At 27.9% G+C, this 18,201-nt stretch overlaps 1 protein-coding gene across 1 annotated transcript in view; it reads left to right on the forward strand.

Moving 5' to 3' along the window:
* The first annotated feature begins 449 nt into the window (after positions 1-449).
* Sox102F (transcription factor Sox102F) overlaps positions 450-18,201 on the forward strand; it is a 115,902-nt gene continuing 98,150 nt past the window's right edge. The window contains exon 1 of the mRNA XM_011501069.1: positions 450-515. The gene's annotated coding sequence lies outside the window, so the exon portion shown is untranslated. The remainder of the gene's footprint in view (positions 516-18,201) is intronic.

Raw genomic sequence — 18,201 nt, forward strand, 5'->3', positions numbered from 1 at the left:
TATAAAATAGGATTGTATACAATTTTTACCAAATTAATAATATGTAATAATTTTCAAATATTTCAAAATTTTTAATTATTTTATTAATTAATACAGCGTAAAAGGTTAAACTATGTAATAATTTTTATAGTAGGAATTCTTTTACCTAATCAACTAATTTAAATAAAATGAATATAATTATGCATGAAAATAAATATAGATTATAGTTCATTCAATCCATCATATAAATAAAAAATATTTTTCTTTTCGGTATTCTTCACTATTAAATCTCCATTTTTTATACAATTCAATTATTTGTGTATTTAACTAATTTCTATCCTTTTTTAGACTTTACAAAATTGAATATTTATTTATATATACATATTTATAATCAAGATCTTCGTGACATTTATGATATAAAAAAAGCATGTAATTTTATTCTACTTTTTTGTTTTAATAGGTTCGAAAATAGTTGATACCCATGAAGCCAATATGGAAAAAAACTATTAGAAGGGATCGGAAGGTCAAAATCCGAGGTCTGTATAGGCTGCACAACCCTACCTTGATTCAGTTACCCCTTGCTTCTATCTTTTTCTCTAATTAATACTTAATCTTACGGAAAGATTATATACATTCATATATATTTTATACATAATTTAATGCAAACCAATTTCAACATTTTGCTGTATTTTTGTAATCATCAGATTTTTAATCTAGACAAATATAATTACGAATTTAGATATTGAAAGTACATACAATATCTAACTCAGTATTTCTTAAAATTTTATGTATAAGCACTAAAATGAATTTATAGTAGAAATTATTCTTTTATAATAAGTTCTCCCTTCAGATGGACTAAAACATGTAAATCTATTATTTAAAGAATTAATATCTACAAAAAAGGAAAAATAATATTTATAAAGATACATGATGTATAAGGTATCTGCAATTATAATAATTTAAAGTTAATCTGACCAAATTTGAAGTATATTTTTATATTTGTTTATAATACATATGACAGCTTCTATCAAAATAAGGTTTCAAATTAATTAAGATATTCAAAATAATCAATGTTTACGTTTTTATTCAGTATTATAAATGTATCTTTTAAAATGAAATTATATATATTTAATATCTAATTTCGGTACACTTTGTTTCGAAATTGGACGAATTGAAACTAGTCGAGCATTAATGAGAAGTACCGATCGGCTAAATCATGAATTCATATGCGTCATTATGCATTCATAATGACCGGTGATCACCATTCCATCCGGAAGTCGACTTTACTGTTCTCTCTCTCTCTCTCTCTCTCTCTCTCTCTTTCTATCTCTCTGTCGTTCTCTCTTACCAGATCAACAAAAACGGTCGGCAGAAGCAACATAGAAGAAATTCTTTTCAAGCGCCACTTTCAATTATCCCCAAAACAGTCATGCTGTTTGGTTTTTTTATTTAATCATTCCATTTTCAAGTATTTATTTTCTTCTAAGAGAGTAGCATGAAAATTATGAATAAAAAGATATGAAACTATTATTCTCATCTTTTCTATACAGTTACAAATGATATTTGGACTGTTGTTCTATTTTTCACATTTATATCTCTTAGCTAAGATTTAGATTCTTAATTTTAACATTTAATATAAAAAAATTATTATAATAAAATTATAAGAAAAATAAAAAACAATAAAAAAATATGCAAAATCTCATTATATAATATTAAATGTATGATTTTCAAGTATTCAAGCAGAAATAATAATATGAATTGTAGAAAAAGTATAAATATTCAATAAGACTTCAATTTAAGAAAATTAATTATTTATTCATATTATTTATAATTAAATAAATCGATTATTTTAGAAAAACTTCCTTTTTATTTCAAATAAATTAATATACTTCATTTTTTACAATTAAAAAATTAATTTTAATGAAAATAATTTATATCTAAAACATTTTCATAAGAAATTGATAATTGAGTGGCATTTAACAATTTATTACAATATAGATATCTAAACTTTTGTTTTAATATTACAAACTAAGTATGAATTCTAATATAATAATAAAAAAATACTTGAAATAACCTTGTAATAATCTATTTGTTTTATATACATTTATATTCTTTTCTTACTGATTAATTTAAAACTTATTATTACTTCAATCCTAAATATATTCAATATGAAAATAATTATTTGAAATACTGTATGAATATAAGTTAATAATTATTCTTTCACTTTCTGCCATAAAAGCTTTTAAAACTTCAATCAAAATATATTGAAACGGAAAATAATGTATTTTATATAATATATAATATAAAAGAAAATATATAGTTTAGAAATATAAACACATTTTATACTTATTTTCATATAAAAGTAAAACCTACAAGCATTGATTTTTATTTCAAATAATAGTATTACATTATTTGTTAATGCAAAATTATAATTTATCCAAAATCTGTTATAAATTTGTTAAGTATTAATGAATTTTGAATGATATATCGTGTCAACGTTTGAACTTATGAACAATCAAATAAGAAATTTAACCATATTAAAAAGAAAAAAATTTTTTTTCATACTCCTATTTAAAATTATTTTATATTAAAAGCTTAAATTCTATTATATTATTAAATATTAAATTAAGATCAAATTAGAATAATGAGCTACTATAATAATTATATTTCTACATATTGATCAATAAAATAATATTATTTTTATTTTTCAGGTAAGACATTTATTCAACGAAGCTTTCAGTAAATTGAAATTATAAACGTAAGTTAAATAATTTATTCAATTATAATACACTTTGTAGTTTAAGTAGAGAAATTTGTAGAGAAATATTAAAAGAAATATTTGGTTCGATATTCATAAAATAGAAAATTAAATTATACCTTTATTCAAAATAAAATGTAATGTAACTTGAGTAAATGAAAAGTAAAATATAGCTGCTTTATATTATAATAATTATTTAATTATCAAACCTATTCATTTTATATATGAAAAATCACTATATAGACTTAGTGTGCTCGCACGTGTGTGTAAGGGAGAGAAACGGACGAATGACTGTATATATACATAAAGATTGTACTGTAGATCGGATTCATTTTAAGCTTTCAAGAATAAAGATGGTATTTGTATGATTTTCACAAATAATGAAAAATAATAATAATAAAGAAAATTGTTTTCTAAAGTCAATGAAGTTGACTTTCTAATCAGATAGCATAAACAACTTTTACAAATATTTGTTTATTTATAAATTAGAAATATAAAAATCTTACGGCTTTATCCAAAACCTAAAAAAATTAACATAGCCATGCACTCATAGAAAGTTAATTTAACTGCAATCAACATACAATCATTATCGTATGACCACAATTATCGCACGACTCTCGTTTGAGCTCGGAATCGCATGAAGCCTATTTATACATTATGCAAACGACATACGTTCACTTATTCGCTTTACAAGACGTTGCAATAAAAGTGTAATAAAAAAGTTGCGCGCGCAAGTTGGTCGAAATATACAGGGACACAAAATCAGCTCATATGTTAAAAAACAAGTTCGCGATTAAAATCTACCACTCCGTAAGTCACAAATTGGCATTTGATGAATTAAAGGAGTGCCGTTCAAAAATCGGAATTGGAAAGCGTGTACATACACGTGAAGAGGCTTAGACAGAATCGTTTAAAGCATCATCTCTCGTCTTTTCGCGTCTAACGAACTCTGAACACTTGTCCAATCAATGATCATAGCATGATGATAGTTTAGAACGGCGTTTTATAACCCACATATATCGACATTCGCCGCTGCACCGTTGCTTTATTGCTACAGGTAATTAATAGCGTCATTTTACACGAGCTGTCTCTTACTACACATAGAGCCATTCTTATGAAATTACGTTCAATAAACTGACTGATCCTTATTTAAATGACTTTTTGCATGCAAACGGATACTAGAACTCTATCTAAATTAATGTTTTGTTTCTACATATTAATATATGTTCTGAAAGTGCCTTTTCAAGAAAAATTTAATTCTAAATAATTGTATTTTAGTTTCACGTAGCTTTTTAATATAGATTATATACGAGTAAACGTTTCTTCGATAAAAAAAATTATTAATATTGTGAAAGCTATTAATTATTAGTCGAGCCGTTAGAACTATTTAATAATGTTAAATATTAATCTATTTATATGTTATTATTTTTTGGAAAGATAACTAGAAAATGTCTTTTACTGGCTTCTGTTACTAAAATAATGTTATTGCTTTGCCATGTAGTAATCATCAAAACAACAAGAAAGATTGTATTATGTAGTTTATCCAAATTCAAATAGTTTATATAAATAGATTTTGTTTAACTTATTTATTTTTGTCCAACATTGAAGATTTATCTATTAATATTTATTAATATTGCATACCTATGTTAGTAAACATAGTAAACATAGTAGTTGATAAATATTAATTACTTACTAATATTTATTTTAAAACTTTATATTATATGCATCCTAAATTTTATGAGATTCAGAAATATTAATATAAATTAATTTAAATATTTATAATTTTAATATCTTTCTATTCGATTGTCTGGAACTGAGATTATTTAATGTCTTTACAATACGTTTGCAATAGTATGTGTGATCTTCTGACAATTCACTTCCATTTTATAATCCATGTCAGAACTCTTTTATTGTTTTACAATGAAATACCGAGAAATAAAATCACCTCTTTACAAACAGAAAGTACAAAAGAATCCAATATGTAATTTCATGAGACGTATGTAACATACGTGGATTAATTTCCGCATCAACCAGATGTAAAGATCGAGAATAGAGCCTCTAGAATATCCTCGGTGCACGTATGTAAAACGTAGATCAGATCCTCTCAAAAACTTTCAGTGTATATATGTGTAAGTATTAATGATAACAACGTCAAGGGTATATGCTAGTACTCGTATTTTACATATATACCATGCAATAATAGATGCATAAGAAAATGCATCCATGAGAGAAAGACAAACAGCAGCAAAGCAGACAGACAAACGAGCAAAAAAAAGATTGGTTCCTGTTGTGTCTATAGGTTTCTATCTTTTAACTCTTCTCGTGCTTCGTATGGACCACATATGTCCAAATTATTGTCTAAAATATAACTCTCGACTTCTCAGCCTCTTTCTTTCTTTCCATTAATAAGAATCTATCTTCTTACATTTAGGAGTATTTTCAAATAAAAATTCGAGTTTTTTATATGTAATGAATATGACAACGTATTATTCAATATCAATATATTTCTCTTGTAAGCATTTTCTCATACATTAATTATTAAAAAATTAATAATATTGTAAAAAAATAAATAATTATACATAAAAAAGAAAAACTATAAATTTAATCAAATCTTTATTACTCATCATTATTAAACGCATACTTTGTATTAAATATTTTATGTATTACATTACTTTAATATTCATACATTATAATAATCTATATGAAATTTCTACTTAAAAAGTTACTACTAACGTTAATATTCCACATCATAATTATTTCATTTACGAAAAATAGAAGGTAACGACAAAACTTTTTTCATTTAATTAATACATTAAAATCATAAATAGGAAATTAAACTGATTCTTAAACAAGACTAAACATTATTTTTTAGTTTATAATCCTTCACCATAATATATAAAGGAAAAATCGCACCAAATTAGAAATTTATAATAATCACAACAAAAAATCGTAAATTTGCATGATAATGGATTAGCAATTCTCTGTAACATCGAACTCCTAATTTCCATTGTAAAGAGGAATTTGCACAAAGTGTATTGGAATATATACAAAAATGATTATGAACATAAAAGCACATACTACATGTATTGGAGGTACAACAAGTGAAAAATAGATAATGAAATAAATCAAAGAACAGTAGCACGTATAGAGAAGTAGTAAAGATTACTAAAACGGAGATGAAGAATGAAACAGCGTCTACGAGGAACGTAGTGGGATGGGAAATCCAGAGACGATCGGGAGAGACGTAGGAATACAATAATGAAGAACAAGTGTGGCGGCAAGTCACCGCGATACAGTGATATAACCGCAAAGGGTAAAGGGAGCGAGGGTCTTTAGTTTTGGCACGTGCTCCCTCTGATCACCGGATGCCGCTCGTGCACCGTGTGAGCTTCAACCTTCCGTCAAGGGCTCGTCGCGGTATTTATTATGTTAGGTTTGAGCTGATGTTCTGACAGCGATTCTCATTATAATAACCCAGTATGTTTTCTATTACTTTTTTTATAGTGATTTTTTTAAAATAAATTTTTAGTCATTTTTGTTTAAATTACAGGCTTAGGGTATAAAATTTATGAATAATTAAACAATTAAATGTATTGATGCAGTACATTTGAAAAATACTTTCATTATTAAATAAAATAAATCTATATATGATTATTTGTAATTTATTAAATTTTTAAAATCGATATGATACACAAATATTAAATTTTCGATTTTTTTATCTTATGTTTCTCCATCAACACTTCTGCTTTCAATAGAGCACTATATTAATCATCGTAGCGACTTTCGTTACTGCCATTCTCTTTCTATTTCATTCTACTGAATCTAAATTTATTATTCATAAATACTATTATTGTCTACCACAAAATTCACGGCCATACTTATTTTTAATAGTTTTAATTAATACATGCTTCACTCCTATTTTTATAAACGCACGATAATAATTGTTAAAAAATTAATTTCTTCAGTTTTAAGATTATATGCTGGTATAGAGAAGAAAATATTTAAAAAATTAAATTTACATAGAAAAATAACATGTAATGTCAAAAATTTTGTAGTAATCTCTGAATATCTAAAAATATCATCGTAGTTTGTTTACCACAATATTTCTTTTGCGATCTCTGATAATGAAAGAATAAAATAATTATCCAGTATAATTACGTCTCTATGAACTTATATAAAATTACCTTCATATTAAGAGAACATTATAATTAATAAATTTTAATTATTTATATTTACATAATGTATATTTTAAAATGATTTTCACTGTAATACATGTATATACAGACACACTCGTAGTTTTAAGCTTATCATAATCATATCTTAGAATTTCTTTTACTCTTTTCTACGTTTATACAGAATATCGGCATCACTTCTCTTATTATGAAAACGAATGAAATAAAAGAATCATTAATATTTACCGTTATCATACATGATATTGCACTATGTTGCACACTGATATTCAATCGTGCATATGCATATTTTATAGAAACCGTTCCCCATCAATGTCGCAACGTCGATTTACCAATTATCTGCATGCACGTCAATTATACATCAATGATTTCTTCTGATTTTAATTTTAGTATGAACATGTAGACATCACGCAGATATATTTCTTTCATTTGTACTTTTGCATTCATTTACTTACTATATTTTCTTTTATCAGTTGCTAGAGAAATTTATAGCAATAAAGAAGCTTTTCTGTATCTGAAACGAAGAAAACAAGAGTAGAATGAGAGAGAAAAGGTGATTTATTTGAAGTGAATAAGAGATAAGAATAACTAATACTACTTTTTTTAATCTATGTAAATAGACAATATAATAAAATTATTGAAATCTTATTATTAGCCTATTTAAAATTGTATTTTATAAAACACTATTTCTTCGTAATAATTATCAACTTTAGAAAATGTTTTCGTCACTGATCGTACCGTAATTAGATTTTAGATTTATATTATAATTTGCACGTGCTGAGAATCTTGATTCATTATTCTCATACAAGAACACTATAAATAGAGTGTTCCAATCATTAATAAGCTTAACCATCATCGAATACTATAAATGTTTATAAAGCTTTTATCACATTATAAACCATTACTACTTTGATAAAAAATTTATTCCCTCAAAAATGATAATATAAATTTTTTTATTATTCCTTAAAGAGTTGCAATATTTTTAATTATAATTTTGCTTCACTTTTAATGTTAAGATTTTATTATCCGTACTGCATTAATTTAGTAGTATATAATATGAACAAAATTTCTGATAAAAAACAGTTAAATTATATTGAAAATATCATTTTCATATAAATTTAACATAAACTCAATATAAATTTCAGTATATAATTATACCACTTGTATGTTGTAGCTATGCGCTGTATTTTTTTTGAGTACGTATGCAGTGATAGGATTTAATAAAATCTGTTTATTAAATTTTAAAATATTTTACATATAAATAATGTTAATATTAAGCGTTAAAAGCACTCGATAATTATTTAGAAAGCTAGATAAAAAGGGAATTTTTATCATCTTAATGACGTCTCTTTACTATTACAATTTATATCCTAGTATAAAGTAGAAAGACAGAAATAATATAAAAATAATATATACTACGGATAAAAATAAAATATAAAGACATGACAGGTTTTCAAGATCAATAGCAATCGAAACAAAAACGATCCAATAATTATTCGGTCCAGTCGAAGGTGCTACATTTAATGTTAGTTAGTACAGGAAACAAAAAGAACGGGAGCCCTGGTCATACATTTAACGACCAATCGTCAAATTAAATTAAATGACATACGAATCGTTAAAAGCTGCAGTTGCGAATGGTGAGTACGCGCGTGGATGCGCACCGTTAACTCTTATAGCGAGCACCGGCAAGTGCATCATTCACTAACCAAGTTACCGTGCTGCCATTTACACTTCAAGTCTTCTTCTCTTTCTCTCTCCATTTCTGTCACCCTACTCATCCCCCCTTCCCCTCTTTCTCTCAATCTGTCTACCTATCGATCAATGTATCATGTATCTGTCTATCTATCTATCTATCTATATATCGACCAATGCATCTATCTATCTCATTCTCTCCATTTCTCTCCCTCTCTCTCTTTCTCCCTCACACTCTTGAACGTTATCATCATCTTCATTCCATCGACTTGTCTTTCTTATTAGTAAGGATATCTACACCGTATACACTTCAAAGAATTTTCTAAATGTATATGTATGTTAGTACGTAATATAGTCTGGCAAGTCATTGGTTTGCGCCTCTTCTCTTCGAGTTTTCCTATCCTTTTCTATAATTTTCCATTTTAAATTATTTTAGTAAATCCTACTTTTAGCTATCATTACTCAGTATATAATATCAGTAGTTTTTCGAATTATAAAATAGTTTTCAACCATGCATAAATAACGGTACTTTAATTGGATATTTAATCATTTATTACATGCCGTTACAATGGAGGGGGGGGGTGTATTACTCTTAAAATTAGTTCTACTCTTACTTCTTATGGCACTGCAGTATCTACTGTTAGACTTGATATTAATATTAATACATAATTTAAGTGAAATATAAATTTATCAAGGTAATAAACTTTATCTTAATAACAATTCCACTTGTTAAATGCTTAAGAAAAAATAAGAAAATTCAATAAAATTTTTTAATACGTTAATAAGTTAAAACTCAAAAAATTTGATATTGTGTAAATTTTACATTATACTATTGCAAATTTTATTTTATTTTTCAAAAAATCAATTCAAAAACATCAAAAGACAATAACAATTGCATACTATATAATTACACAAATAATCACATTACGATAAAAGATAAAAATGAATAAACTTTTGATAATTTTAAACTCAATTTAAGTTTTATCCGATTAAGGCTACTTTGTCATAATAATTTAATTGATTATTTGAATTATTATATATTTAATTTAATGAAAGAATTTTATTTCATTACTATTGTTATATTAATATTAGAAAATATATACCTACTTTATTTAGCCTATTAATTCTAAAACTAGATTTTACTTAATGATGTTAAAACAGTGTACAGGTATCTCTTATGATAAAAAAAATGTATTACTATATAAAAGCGATTTAAATTATTATCAATATCGGTATGATATGGTATAGAGTTTCTTATTATCAATAAATCATAAAATAATTATAAAAATCAAACTGAATTCTAATGATGATAAAGAATTAGAAAAGATGAGACGTATAAAATTATTAAGACAATAATAAAACGAATGGTTCTTGATAAGCAATACGCGGTATGAATATTTCAAAGCCACAAAGTAGAAACGAAAGAGAATTTGTCGGGCTCTGCGCTCACTCATGACGATTGAAGATCAACATCATAAATATTTCAAAGCGCTTGGGTGACCGCCAATTGGGGGAGGGAGGCTAGTCTTTGTAGCGGCAATTAATAGAGGATTACAGCGAACGCATCGAAAAAGCCGACAACAGAGGCAAAGAAACAGACAGTGATGACATATAAAACGAAAGAGCAAAAAAAGAGAAATACGTGAGAGAGACGCACTATTGATGTGTATGCACGTATATATACGTAAGCGAGCGTGCGTAAGCATTAGGGACCAATGGGAGTTGGTAGGGAGAGTAAAAGGAAGAAAGAATATAAAGGCTGTTGGGGTGCGCGTGGGGGCTAGAGATTACGCGTACCGCCCGAGGGATTAGCGCACTCTGCGATTCTGCGATAAGAATGTCAAAATAAGTACGCCAGATCCTAATCTGTCTCTCTGAAGCTCCGTGCGATTATTGTACTAGCTGAGTAATTATTATACATTGTAAGTGCCTCTAACACTCAGTCATGAGTGATGAGCTCCAACACGTACAACAAATCCTTGAACAGCAAATCGAGAGCAACCCATATCAAAAGCATAACTGATAAACTTTTTCCGTAAACTAAAGAGTGCAATGAAAATAATACTTCCAGTTGCAATAGTAAGCATTGAGAAAAAAAATTCAAAATCCACAATAGTCTATAGTAGACAATATCCAAGAAAATCTTTCATATTGTACAGGAAAAGCGGTCCACGCTGAGAAATTAAGATAGCCTTTATGACCTTTACGGTTATTATATGATGAGGAGACTATTTCAGGATTTTTATTCTTGTCGTGTAACATTACACAAGTCTTCAACTGTTTATGTACGATGTCAATTTAATACGTATCCCAATAGTAAAATGAGATGACATTGTTAATTCCATACAGTATCTCAACGAATTTGCGCAATTTATTATGTGAAGATGTTGTGAAATTTTTTCTTACTCATATAATTAATTTAAATTGCACTGCTGCAGTTTTAATCGCCACGAAAATGAAACAGTTAAACTATTTCATGCTTTCAATCATTTCAATGGTTCATTGAAAGCCACAATAGTTAAATAAATATGTTATATCATCATTTTACGTACATTAAGAATCAAACATTAAAGAAGTAACTTTCATAAATATTTTTTATTAATTGCATTAAAAAACTGGTATATCTTATTTATTAAATTGTAATAAAAGCTAAAAAATTACTATTAATGTTTAAAAAAAATTTTCAAAATTATTCAATTAATATTTTTTCACAATTTATTAATTTACAATCTGAAAATTTTTTCAAATAATAAATACAATTAAAATAAATTAAAATGAATGCATTAAATATATATATTTATAAATTTATTTAATGAAGCTTCTGAATTATTTATTTAATGAAATTATTTTTGTTCATTTTCATTTATAGGATTAATGAGGTTTTAAAAAGATACATATATATAATATATTAATAATTTTAAATGAAAAAATATGCCGAATTTTAGTATGATTTTCAATATAAAAGTATATCGATTGTAAAGGTGACTAATTTATATTGTTTTATTTATTATTAAAATTTTTGTTCTATTTTAATTGTTAATTATGCCAATGAAACTTTATAAAATTGTACATTATAGTATCACAAAGATGTTACTAATAATTTGAACCTATAGTTTTAGAACAACAAACTATTAAATACAAATATGATATTTATTTTCATGAATAGAAATATTTCTGTTTACTTAGTTTAATTTGATTAAATGATCACTTTGATATCTAATCGAACCAAAAAATTAAAATTTTCTATTCTGCATTAAATATTAATAAATAAAAATTAATACAATTTCTTACAGACTAATCTTATTTTTACTAATTGAAATCTACAGTATATACTAAAGAAACTTATAACAATACAAAAGTATAAATTTTATTTAAATATTGACAATATTAATAAAGAATTCAGTGTTTGTGTAGTAACAAAGATAAATTTCTTATCAAATTTTAAATTAAAAATTTGAAGTATAAATATAAAAATTTTCAAATCGTAATGAATTTAGTGTAAAAATTACAATGCTTATAACTATATTAAACAAATATTGAATTATATTAAATAACATTTAAGATCCGTTTAATAAAAATAAAGTGGAATTAATGTGATTTATAAAAATTAATCAATTTTTATATACATATGTTTCCAAAAGTTATATTATTTATAAGATAATAATGATGAGTTGCATTAATTAAAAAAAAAATTGCATTTACATTCCATGGATGTGTAGCAGTTATTCAGTAATAAATAATAAGTGTTAACCATAGCAATTACCAAAGTTGTATGAACCAAGAAAAATTCAACACATGTCAATGTCACATGTGTAAGCAATTGTCTGTTACAATATGATTGTCGCCTTTACGACTCTCATTAAAGTATGACAATAGAGACTCGTTCAAGAAAGAGTAAGGGAGCAAGAAAGGGATAGACAGAGGGAGAGAGAGAGAGTGTGACGTAAGCACGCAGGCACATTAGTTTGCTGGCGCACGTTCGAAACACCGCTGATGGGACTTCGGGCACGCGGGAAAGCAATACAATAGCGATTATTCGACGTTGGGGTGGATTACACACAATTCGCTTATACATAGGCATACTACTGTATAATGCGTACATATAACGTAGGGTCAGCCGCGGTCTCTATCCACAAGCAAGAAGATCCACTTCGTCCGTATAGGCTCATATACCCACATGAGATGCTTCACCACGACAATCTCACGATACTCCTATATTAGGGGAACAAACGCATTTACGACTAAAATAATACCTACAAAATATTATTTTTTTTCAAATATTTTTTTCAAGTATACCTCCAATCAAAATTAAAAATTAAAGTCTTAATAATTAATATTGCATAATTATTATAGTCCTCTCAATTCGAATGAAATAGATTAAAAATTTCAAAACTTACTTTAAAAACTACGATTTGGTTTTGTCAGTATAACAACGAAATTTGGGTACACGAGAGTCGAATACTGTTTGACTGACGAATACTGGATTCACACAAAATGTTTGGTATATACGTATTTTCGAACAACATCATGATGCTCGATCGTTTCGTCGCGCGTGGAAGTTTATACAAGTGTAACGAGACGACCGACAAGGGCGTTGTTGACATTAGCTCCAATACGTTCGCGGATTAAGGCTTTGCGACGCTGCCATATAGAGGGCGAAAAGGGAATAAGACATAGTGCATGGAGGGAAAAGTAGAAGCAGTGACTCGAATCCATTGTGTACATGCAATTCGACGACCTTAAGCGGACTCTGACGGAACTGCTTTACATGTCAAAGTAATAACTGTTATGTATTGTGATTACAAATTTGGAATAAGAAAGGATGCTCAAGATAGACGCATCAAGGGTATGAATACAATCGCTTTTTATTTTAGCGAATGATTTATTTCTTTTTCTACCCTTTAGAAGATGAATGATTGATATTTTGAGTCATAAATATTAACTCTTACAAAGATTTTACAATGATTCTCCAATATGTCCTTCGCACTCGTCATCATGCTAAGTTTAATAATTTAATTTTTCAATCTTTATTTTTACAAAAATTGATATTATCTTCACATCTTGATGCAACCAGAATATAAATTAGATGTACAATAGCTTCATTAGAAATCACATTCTATAATTTTATTTGACTATTCTTAGTCCATAAAAATTTTCATCTTACACAATAAATTACGTCAATTAGCATGAACTAATTAGGATAATTTAATTATAAAATGTGACAACAATCGATTTATAAATAATTTATGTTAATGTCACTAATTTTTTATGATAAATTTAATCAATCATTGATCTCTTATTATTGTTGTTAATAAATTTTTAATTGGTAACAAAAGATATATATTTCTTATCTTGGTTTAATAGAAATATAATAGTTAATTTTCTAAATTATACAATACTAACTTCATTTTATTGATTAATTTAACTTTATTTAATTTAACTGATTTAAGACTGTTCTAATAAAAACAATGCGTATAAAAAGTTTGTACATATTAAATTAAAAAATTATTTAAAATTACATTTGCTGCAATTGTCGTTCCGGATGATTATTTTTAATTGACCAAGTAACTTTTAGAGAATCACTTTTTAATGTTTGATAATATTAAAAATGTAGATCAATTGTTCCAGCCTGTAGATAATAATGCAAAATATCTATAAAATCTACTCTTTGTTTTGAAGATAAATGTTCTCCTTGTAATGAATTAAAATATTTTTATACTTTTTTTGCTGTCATTTTATGCGAATAAATGATGATATTAAATAAGCACTTCTTAATCGATGTTAAAAATAAACTGAAAATATCTAATAACAAAAGAGTTTATCTATCTAAAATCTTAGTTCAATGTGTACGAATACGTGAAATTAATATAATGTTTTAACAATATTCTTATAATACTCGACATTAAGAAGTTTTTGCGTTCGTCCATATACGCATATCCGCAGAAAAATATACGTTGAGTTTGGAGACAGGTTGTAAGGCTCAAAAGGCATAAAAAAGCCATCATGGAATGAAGTACACTTTCATAAAAGGTAAGGCGGCGTTCGGGCCAGGCGAGGCCAGGCCATCGTCTTTACGATGTACCAAATGAGTACTGAAAATAGAAGCAGCTTTGACACGAATGTGCTCCTTTACGTGCGACTTGGAGAGCTTATCCTAAGGTCGGGATCGGGGGTAAAGCTGATGTGCTTATATCTCATAATGTCATAAACCATACTATTATAAAGAGAAGAAGAAATAGACAATCGGTGTATTTTTTAGAGACGAGAAAAGAATTTTTTTCTTGTTCATTCATTTATCGTGTATTTTTATATATAAATTTATCGAGAGATCGGAAATTGTAAAGTAAATTTTTCTTTTTGCTTCTTAACTCATACTTTCCGTTATCAGCGCTCATATTTCAGAAAATGAAGTCGCAAAAATTGAGGTACGAAGTTACAGTTGGCTATGATCGCTAGACTTTATATCTCAGTAAGCTTTACCCCTCCCTTCGTATTTTAGGATGAGACTACCACATCCACAACAACGGCTACTACCAGTAGCAGTACTATCACTAGAAGTGAACGAGCAACGCCTTTCAAAGATATTGGTAATCTTAGGAGCTGGAAGTAATATTGGTGGCGCACTGATCTCTCGCCCCGCCGGGCTCACTCCATCCCCGTTTCCGTTAGTTTCTCAGCCAACTCCTCCTGTTACTCTTTCCACCTATGCTCAACTCTGCCTTCACGAGCTCTCTCGCCTCCTTTGTTACCTCCTTCGTTCCCTCCTTCTCTCGTCAATGAAGTATTACCTGCCGTCCTTCTCTCTCTCTTTCTGATGTTGATCAGGGTAGATGCTACTGTAGTCATTACCGCTTCTCTCTTCGTCCGGGATGAGCATATTGACGTTGCTGTGCAGCTGTATGAGCTCCATATTCCGGGCAAGAACATCGGACAGAAGATATAAATGGTATCCTGAACCTCGTTCGATATAATGTCTTCAACCTTCTCTCTCTCTCTCTCTCTGTTTTTCTCTATCTGGCTGTCTGTCTGCCTATTTGTCCATCTAACTCTTTTTTTTATTCTTTTTTTTCTTATTCTTTGCTCATCATTTAGAGACGAATAGTATTAGATTTGTAGGGAACCACTTAAATAAAGTATTTTTCAATAATCGATGCTCTACAAAAGCAAACGAAAAAAAAAGATCTAATCTCACGCGTAAAGAATTTTTTTACTAAAATTAAAATTGTACAACCTAAATATCTACTTAACATATAAATAACTTAAATAAAATAAATAACTTTTATTTTTACAATTTATCGAAATTTTATTTATCGTAAATGAAAATTATTTCTTAATAAATACAAAATTAATTGTTATAAAATTTATCAAAATTTATTAAAACATTTAAATCAGACGTAGAAAAATAAAAATGATATTACTGTTTACAAGTCTTTACAATTCAAAGATTTTACACATATTTTTACACATATCTTATGAACGTACAACAAACATAGTGTATACTTATACGAGAATAGGAAAAGCCCGACTAGTACCGAAGAAACGCGATTCAGGATGTAATTTACTTGAACAGAGCAGTGGAATGCTGAAGAAGACGCCAAGATACACACTCTCTCTTAATATTTTACTAATACTCGCTCTCTCAGATTCAACGACGACAATGATGGAGATCGACTTTCTGCCGTTCTTTTCTTTCGTACACCACATAATGTAAGCACTACTCTCTACAACTTTGCTTGATGTGAAACACCTGCATCGTACACGCATAAAATTGTATTCATTTTCAGAAGAATTTCAAGTAATTTGGACTTTTTGATTCAAGCTTGCAGCAAATACGATATTATCTTGTCATGTACATTCCTCTATTTTACTAGCATATTTTCATAAATTAAGAACACATTTTTATAGCTTCAATTGAGTTGATTGTGAATAATACACCACATCATCTAAAGTTTTACGAAACTTAATTGCTGTTTTATTTTCATATATAAAAAAATTATTGTTTTCATAAAATAATGAATGCGTTCACTATAAAAATACATTTTAAAAATCTGATGAATTTAAAAAGTTTTTTTTTAGAAAATTCTTGCGAACTTTTCGAATTTCATGTATAAAAAAATTCAACATTTCTTCAATTATAAAAACTAAATTATAATAATTATGTTTATTATTTTTCAATAAATATAATTTAAAATTTTTTATATTGAACAAAATATATAAAATAATACATAAATATATTTTCATTTATAAATGTTTTCTTTGAAATGTAAAAACGTGATTACACTGTTAATTACTACAAGAAATGCAGTTACTAAATTTCCGCACTTCACTATGAAATTTACCACCTCTGTTAATTAATGTTAAAAGAAGCCTATGAAATCCGCGTGAATAAAACACATCCTAAAAGGGCGCACACACAATTCATCCTCAAGAATTCAAAGCTACGTCCTCATTTTGTCTTGCCTCCCTTTCATCCCCACCACCTATACTCCCTCTCTGATTCTGTGCATCTCTATCTATCTCTTTTCCACTCTTCGTTTCTCATATGTATAATTGATACGAGGCAAAAAGATTTTTAACGAGCAGGGCAGAATGATTAATCATTAAGTCCTCCGGTAGAGCGCACGAGCCCAAAGTTGTTACGTTCTTTGACATACGAGTAACAATAATCCGCTATTCGCACATAGTTAGCATTTACTGGGTGAGAATGAATAAAAGAAACCAGGCATTTCTTGCATCCTATCGCGAACCCTCTTTGCAATGCCTCCATCTACTCCTCGAGACACGTAGGGAATGGGAACCAAGAAAGAATATATATGGAAATTTAATTGCAAAAATTAAAGCTTCTGCGCTTGTTCGTCCTTCTTCATTTCCTCATTGTCAAAACTAATTAACAAGTCAAGATTTAAATTATGTATAGACGTAAAAAATAAAGCACGCCTCGAATTAAAAACTGTAGCTACTAATATATTGTGAATGTTCAAGAATTGACCGAGCGTATCGCGAAGCTCGTAGAAAATTGAAGCGCAAAAGCGTACGATTACGTAATAACAAAAATGAAGAAAAAAATGACGATGTATAAAAAGTAATGGCTGTTCTTACCACTTTATAGAGCATAATGGAAAAAAGATGCGAGAGAAATGAATAAATCAGAATGAGAAAAAGATAGACTGAAAGAAATTGGAAGAAAGAGAGAAAGGGAGATGCGTAAAGGTATTCGTGTATGCGTGCATACAACGAAGACGAGCATGAATCAAGAAATAAGAGTGCAGAGCCTTCGCAGCGAAGAAAGCGTGTAATAAGGAAAGAAAAGTGTGTGAGTTAACACGAGGGGTATAAAATAAAGGCTATTGAATCGCTGCGGCGCTCTGTAGCCCAAGCGTCACGGCTCGAACAAAAATAGCCTTCAATGAGAAAAGGAAGCTTGTGCAATTCTCCCCTTTCAGCGCTTTCATGAAAAATTTCTGAAAACTAATTTTCCCTTCCCATTTCCAGGGGAAGTATATATATATATATATATATATATATATATATATATATATATATATATATATATAATATATATATATATATATAAAAAAAATA

The sequence above is a fragment of the Ceratosolen solmsi genome, unplaced genomic scaffold (assembly GCF_000503995.2).
Source record: "Ceratosolen solmsi marchali unplaced genomic scaffold, CerSol_1.0 scaffold57, whole genome shotgun sequence".
NCBI lineage: Eukaryota > Metazoa > Arthropoda > Insecta > Hymenoptera > Agaonidae > Ceratosolen > Ceratosolen solmsi.